Source organism: Sapajus apella, unplaced genomic scaffold, assembly GCF_009761245.1.
Source record: "Sapajus apella isolate SASKATOON/1434 unplaced genomic scaffold, GSC_monkey_1.0 scaffold34, whole genome shotgun sequence".
NCBI classification, from domain to species: Eukaryota; Metazoa; Chordata; class Mammalia; order Primates; family Cebidae; genus Sapajus; species Sapajus apella.
The window spans coordinates 22,641,087-22,648,571 of NW_022436974.1; positions in this window are offsets into that span (position 1 = coordinate 22,641,087).

Below are 7,485 nucleotides of genomic sequence, written 5' to 3' on the forward strand. Positions count from 1 at the left end.
AGTCTGGAATAACCCCAGGGTGGGCCCCAGTTCCCACCCCCAGATCAGCCCCCTTCCAATGTCTCACTGACGGTAGGAGTTGCAAATATATTCTTCGTCCTTTCAAGAATCCAAACATATGTGGAGATACACACACACCTTGCAAGGATGAATATCACTTTTCAGGAGCAATGAAGCCTTAAATCTAAGGAAAAGAACAGAAGCATTCTCCTATCTGCCCTGTAATCTGCAAGCCCATCCTGTCCCAGAGGATGTCAGAAGTGCCATTGCAGGTAGAGCTTTCAAAATATGCCCAGTCTCAGGGCGCTCAGACTTAGGAAGTGTGCCCAATACTGGGCCAAGACGCCGTAGAAGATTTGAAATTCCATCTGATGAATATCTAAGTTCTTAGGGTAACAACCTATGATATGAGAATAGAGGAAATGGAGTCATTCTTTAGTTTCAGATATTTATTATATGACTAAGTGAATGGATGGGTAGAGAACGGATGCTTGTATGAGTGAATGCCATTGCCAGCCTCTGACAAGGCCTGGAGGAGGAATTAGTCAGCAGCCGTTTAATGAGTACTTCATGTATACAGTCTAGCAGCCTAAGCAGCCTCAGATGTAAGACAGTACCTTTTGCTTACAAGCATCCCCACTCAATAGGGAGTCTAGCAAGATTCAAAAAACAGACCCTGTGATACTAAGGAACATGTGCTGTGTCACTATTCCAGAATCCTTGGCAACCAAGCTTGCTGGAACTCAGAAATCTGAGAAAGGTGGCCTGAGGCCCAGCCAGTGGACTCAAGAGGCTCCATTAGCTTGAGCTCAGTGTGGGGGTTGACACATTGCCAGTTTTACAGCAGACGCAGGGCAAGGCAGCCAGGGCTCCAGCGCTGCAGAGTGTAATGGTGCAGACTGGGTGACACAGGCCTGTTCGGAGCAGAATCCCATCAACACCCAAGAGTTCGGTCCAGACCCTGGAGGTGTCAGTCCAGGCAGAGGGGCCAGAGGAACAAGCAGGGCAAGGTCCTAATGTGGCAGTGAGCTGGGCACAGGTTCCCTGGTGTCCACACTAGACTCACATGGGTTTGGTGGTGGAGAGAACCAAGCTCTGGGGGGGCACAAGCTCATCACCTGCCCATAGCCATGATTCTGTGACAGCAGGACCAGCCCCAGCCCCCACATTCTGCCCATGGCTGAGGGCTCCTAATGTGCTCTGTCAGCCTGTGATTTGAGCTAAAAACTCAGCTTCCAGCTGGCTTGGGGGTGGAGAGAGGGGGAGTACCCGAGTGCTAAGAAAGTAGCTCCAACATAACCCACGTTCCTCGGTGCCACGTTCCTCGGTGCCACAGGAGAAATCAGGGAGGGCTGAGTGAGTGAAGAGAGGAAGGAATCCAAGATAATTTCCTGGAAGAGGTGGATTCCGTGAGAAAAGATGAGGTGACAGGAAGATGTGTTTTTCGTGTGGACCTGGGGAGAGCCTGGGCCTCCGAGCCTCACTTCTGGGAACTTAGTCCAGGAGGCATGATGCCAAGATTTCCTGGGGCTCCAATCCAGCATGTCTCCACTTTTTTCACACTGAAAAACCCACAGCAGTTGATGTTTGATGTAGGACCCACTCTCATAGGTATGCCTAGATTGGCAATAACACAGGTGGCAGTGATCTACAAATCCCAGCAAGCAGGAGCACCTCTTCTTTTTCCCCACTCATAAAGCATCTCAGAATGCAAGAGAGAGAGAACACGTTACAGAGACAGTTCTGAATACATGCTAGTTTATAGCAAAAATAATTTGCCAAGTGGTACGTTAGTGTTCACAGTGACTGACTACTGGCCCATTGCTTCACTGTCTGTAGTAACATGAAGACCAGGAAAAATTGCTACCTCCTTTTTTCTTGTCTTTCTATCTTGGGTGAAGGAGTTCCCCACAAACAGATCCTGAGATGAGGATGTGTCTGAAAGTAGGTTGTTAGGAAGTGGAGCCCGGGAAAACGGGTACACAAATAGAGATGGAGGACAGGAAAGGAAAGAGGGCCCGTCAAGGGTGTGAAATCCAGCAAAGTTCCAGGAGGATAATTTTGGCTGAGTCCTGCAGGAGAGTTGTGGAAACAATGAAGTCACACCTGGGAGTTGTCCCCCTGGGGGCAGGCAGCTGGGCTTTTGACACCTCTGTACCTGCCTGTCATCCGTTAAGGGCTGCCCCGGGACTGTCTTTGCCCAGGCACTTCTGGCTCTCCATGCACTCAGGCAGAAGGAGTTCTAGCAGCCTGAGGACAGCCTGCCTACAAAGACTCACAGGTATTGGCTGCTGGGAATGAAAGCAACAGCTTTCATTCCTTTCCATCCGAGGGCTGAAGGAGTTTTACAGCAATGAAACTGCATATCCTACACCACAGTAGGCACCTAGTAAATGCTGGTGGCTTATTGGCTAGCAAGGGATGCATCCAAGAGAACAGGATACAATAATCACATGCATTAAAGCTAACACAGGCGCAGGACCTTACCTATTTTGTTTACCACTGTATCCCTTGTACCTGGCACAGGAGCCTTGTTTACATGTTTGCTGGATAAATGATGAATGGATCTCCCCATGGTGATGTTGTTATCTGAGAGCTTCTCCAGGTCTCCCTTATTCCACCCTTCAGTTTACCCCTGACTCAGCTGATGCTGCCAGAGACCACAGAGCACTCAGGAGGAGCTCACTGGGACTTAACCATGTGGTGATCCTCCTCACTGAGCAAGTGCCACCCAACTGTTAGGCCCAACGTCTGGCCTGTTGTCTCTAACCAGATGCTTCTGAGGACAAGCAGTGTGGCTCAGAAGACCTGATAGGTGTGGGCTGCAGACCCAGTACTTCCTACATTTAATGTCATTTGAACCTACAACAAAATTCCTGGTAGGTATTATTACCTTCCATTTTGCAGAGGAGCTTTATAAGGCCTAGAGATGGTTTGTGCTATTAAGTGGCAAAATCAGAATCGGTCCAGATCTACCTAACTCCAAGTTCTAGGCTACTGATCTTACATCTTAAAGCTCAGGAGTAAGGGAGTCTCTGATGTTACAGGCTTCATACATTGACATCTGGAGATGGACAGCCACCTTTTGAGTGGCCAGGAGGTCACCCATCCACAGACACAAGACTCACCTGAGACTTTGCTCAACTCCAGATTTACAGCTGGCTCCAAGGGCACGCCACCTGTGTAGTTATATGGGACCCTGTGCTCAGAAGGGCCCACTCTTGGTTTAATGCTCTGTTGTTGCCATCTTGAAATACTTAATTTTTCAACAGGGTTCTATGTTTTCACTTTGTTCCGGGGTGCGCAAGTTATGGAGGCAGCCCTGTCCACAGTGCTTATCCAGTGTGAATGAGCTTTCAGCATTCTAAGACAATTCTCAAGAACCTGAGGCAGAGGATGAGTCCTGGAGCCCCCAAAGGGCTGGGGAAGGTGTGGGCAGGAAACCCATTACATACATGTTGGATCAGAACTGGATAGAACCAGCCGAGATCTTCCCACCAACTCCTAGCCAGGAAATCCCCAGTCAGTGGTAAACCTCTAAGTCTATTAAGTGGCAAAGACTTGCAAAAGGAGCACATGTTGTGGGATGTGAAGGTACAAACCAGTTCTGCCTAGGGGAGGATAAATCAGGAGGAGTTTCTAGAGGAAGGCAACCCCTTGACTGTTCGGAGAAATAAATGAAGAAGAGCATTCCAGGTGAAGGTGTAGCAGAGTTAAGGCACCAAGATATCCTGCAGGTGGCTGGGCACATCTCTTGAGGGAGCCAGGGAGGGACCTTAAGAGTTAGGACTGAACAGGTGGGCAGAGGCCAGTCAGATAAGCTTGACTTTTCCTCCTTCTCCTCCAGTTTGCTTAAATATTCATGCACACGCACCATGCACATTCTCCTGGGTTAGTCTCCATTTCCACCCAAAATCTTACCAGATGGCTGGGAAGCATTTATATGAGACTATTTATTTTCTCCAGATAGGTGTTTATCTGCTCTTTCACTCTACTGTACGGGGCAGGTGATATACTTTTACACACCACTGATTTCTTCCCGTTGGTAACGCCACCTAGTGGCCACCTGTCACACTTTCCCATTTCTCCAAATTGATAGGCAGATGGGTGAGACCAGGCAAGACCCATGATCATCCCCTGCCCTGTTCCTGCACATCCTAGAGTTCAGACAGCCTCCCTACAAGAACCCCTTTGACTTGTACAACAGGCCCAAGGTTTAACAGTGACTCTCAGATGATGCCATTCTGCTCCTTGGGCCACTGTGAAGAGGATCCTTCAGTTCTGAAGGTGCTGTCCCCACCACCACGCAGATGACTACAGAGGCCACTGCTGGGCCTGAGGTTGGACAAAAGTAGACAAATCAGCACTCACAACTCATGGAGCTTGTAGAGATTTATCTTAGACATCTTTAAACAGGCAACAACACTACAGCAATACCAAGCAGAACAACAAGGAGGAGGAGCTATTTCTCGAGAGCCATTCCCTCTAGCAGACAACCACACTAGGCCTTTTCCATTTCTTCCTTGAATGCATTTTTGAAAGTGCATTAAATCTTTGCTGGAGCAAGGAAAGCTTCAGATGGCAATTAACATGTACTGGGTGCCTACGATGTGTCAAGCAGTTTCCTAAGCACTTGGAATGTATTTGCTCATTTAGTACCACAGTACAAGAGAGGTTCTGTTAGTATCCACTTTTCAGGCAGAGGAGCAGGCACTTGCCAAGGGCATGCAGCAAGCAGATGGAGGAACTGGGAGTTGAAGCTGAGCAGCCTCCTTGTAGGCTTGTGCTGTTCATCACTACTCAAACTCCCTCCTAGGCTGAGACAAAAAGAAAATGTGTACACCTTGTGCTGGAATTTACTGTCTACTTATGAAAAGAGATATGTAACTGAAGATCCATAATACATTCATTTATTTACTCATTCTGCAAACTTTCCCTCAAGGACGTCTTACACCTGGTGTGGGTGGGTATGTAGGTGTTAATTATCTTCAGTCTGGTGGGAAGAGAAGCTGAGCCACGTTGTGCCTGTACACCGGTGATTCAGGATGAGGCAGTAGGCACTGGGACTCACAGGATGAGAAACAGAGTTTGGGGACAGCTGGCCAGGTAGTGCCCAAGCCCTGATCTAATGGGGTCTGAAGAATACCTCTCTGCCCAGCAGATGAGGAATTCTCAGCAAACTGCTAGCCCTTATTATATCTAAAAAGCTCCACCAATTCTCTTCTTTAGCTTTATGCCTTCTACCCAGGAAGAGAAGGTAAATAGTGTCTGATGTGTGGTCAGGCAGGACCTAGCTTCTCACAGCATGAACAGGACTAGCTCTTCATGGGTCCAGGGCTCCAGATAAGCTGGCCTGAGCTGCCATCTACCGGTTGAATGTGCACACTGCAGCAGATAATGACAAGACCACCTTCTTGACCAGGTACAGAGGGATGGAGGTCTAAGGTGGCTGAATTCCTTAACTATTAAGATAGGGGAAGCTGTCATCTCTAGTGTGTTATAAACAAAAGGAGACTGAGACTCTGAGAGGTGGCATGAGGTAGTAATCATTTCCATTTACCATTTTCCAGGCACTGTAAAAGGCACTTCACGTTGCTCATCGAATTGAATCTTCTTAAGAATCTCGTGAGTACTATTACTTATCCCCCCTTTATTTGTTGTTTCTGAAATCTCTCCATTCTATAATAGTTTCCCTTCTTTTTATTACTATTTGTTTATTAAAGAGAAATGTTATTTGTACTCCTGGATATCTCACAACCTGGATTTAGCGGATAGTTCTTCATGGCGTCACTTTACTTGTTCTCAGGCCTCATATTTCCTAGAAGCTGGCATGTAGCTCTAAGGGATTAATTAAATTCAGGTTCAGTTGTTTTAAGCAAGACTAATCATATGTACTTTCTATTACATCTTATCTGGGCCAATAATGTTTGATTATTCTACTTCTAATGGTGATAAGATTTGGTGATGTTAAATAAATTTTTTAAATGCTGACTTCCTAAGCCTATTAATCCTTCATTAACTGGAACTCTTCTTTAAAGAAGTAAAATATCGGCTGGGCGCGGTGGCTCAAGCCTGTAATCCCAGCACTTTGGGAGGCCGAGGCGGGTGGATCACGAGGTCAAGAGATCGAGACCATCCTGGTCAACATGGTGAAACCCCGTCTCTACTAAAAATACAAAAAGTAGCTGGGCATGGTGGCGCGTGCCTGTAATCCCAGCTACTCAGGAGGCTGAGGCAGGAGAATTGCCTGAACCCAGGAGGCGGAGGTTGCGGTGAGCCAAGATCGCGCCATTGCACTCTAGCCTGGGTAACAAGAGCGAAACTCCGTCTCAAAAAAAAAAAAAAAAAAAAAAAAAAAAAAAAAAAAAAAAAAGAAGTAAAATATCCAAGTAAGATGGAGTAGCTAGAGAACCTGCACAGGCTGCATAGACCAGCTACGTGGAGCCAAAAAGCTAATAGTAACAGCCACATTGGAGAGGACGAAAATTTGGAGGGCCACTGAATTGGCAGAATTCACCTCCCTTTTCCACTCTGGTATCCCCACACCTTGACTTAGGTAGTTGAAAGTCCAGAGGTGTGCATCCAAAAGAAACCTCTATTTGACCTCAAGGAGTGGGAGGGGGCCCCTGAGAGTGACAGCATTAACAGGGGAGGTCCATAGATGGGAGAAAGCTTCTCTCTGACTGGAGGAGTAGGGGTGTCAAGAGTATGGGGGCAACTCCACTACATTTTCTCTCTCTGTCCTTTCACCAGTCGGACCCAGATGCAGGTGCAATAGTTATAGCAAGTGTGTGTCAGAGAGAGGCTAACAAAGCCTGAGATTTTTGGCTAGAAAACCTAAAATTTGGGCCTCAGGGAAATGAAAAATGCCAAGGGAGATGGTGATGATGGAGGGGCTCAAGATAGTGGTAAAGTTGTTTGTGAATGTTCATATTCATCCTTGAGCATCACATGCATAGATCTGACCCTAAATAGTATGTCATAAGCTTTGAGAACTGAGCTAAAAATAGTCCATGGCCCTGGTCCCAGACTGGTCATTGAGTGGCACACATGCAGAACAGATTTGAATAGCCTGACAGTGTCTTGGAAAACCAAGCAGACATTGAAATCACCATCTATAGAAGGTTGGTCAAAACTTGTGTTCTGAACCCAACCTAGTCAAATGCTTGCTTAAAAAAAGAAAAAAGAAACTCTCCATAGAATTAAGATCCAGTGTTATAACATTTGAAATCATAAAGACATTTGGCATATGAGGAAAATCTTAGCCAATACTGAGATGACACATATGTGACCTTAGACTAAAGCAGCTAATATAAAAGTGCTCCAAAAGTGAGAAGGAACATACCTGAAACAAATGAAAGGTGTGAAGTCTCAGAAAAGAAATAAAAGATACAAAGAAAAACCAAATGAAAATTTTACAGCTAAAAAAATACCATGACCAAAAGTTTAAACACTCATTGGATGGGCTCAATATGGGAGAATGGA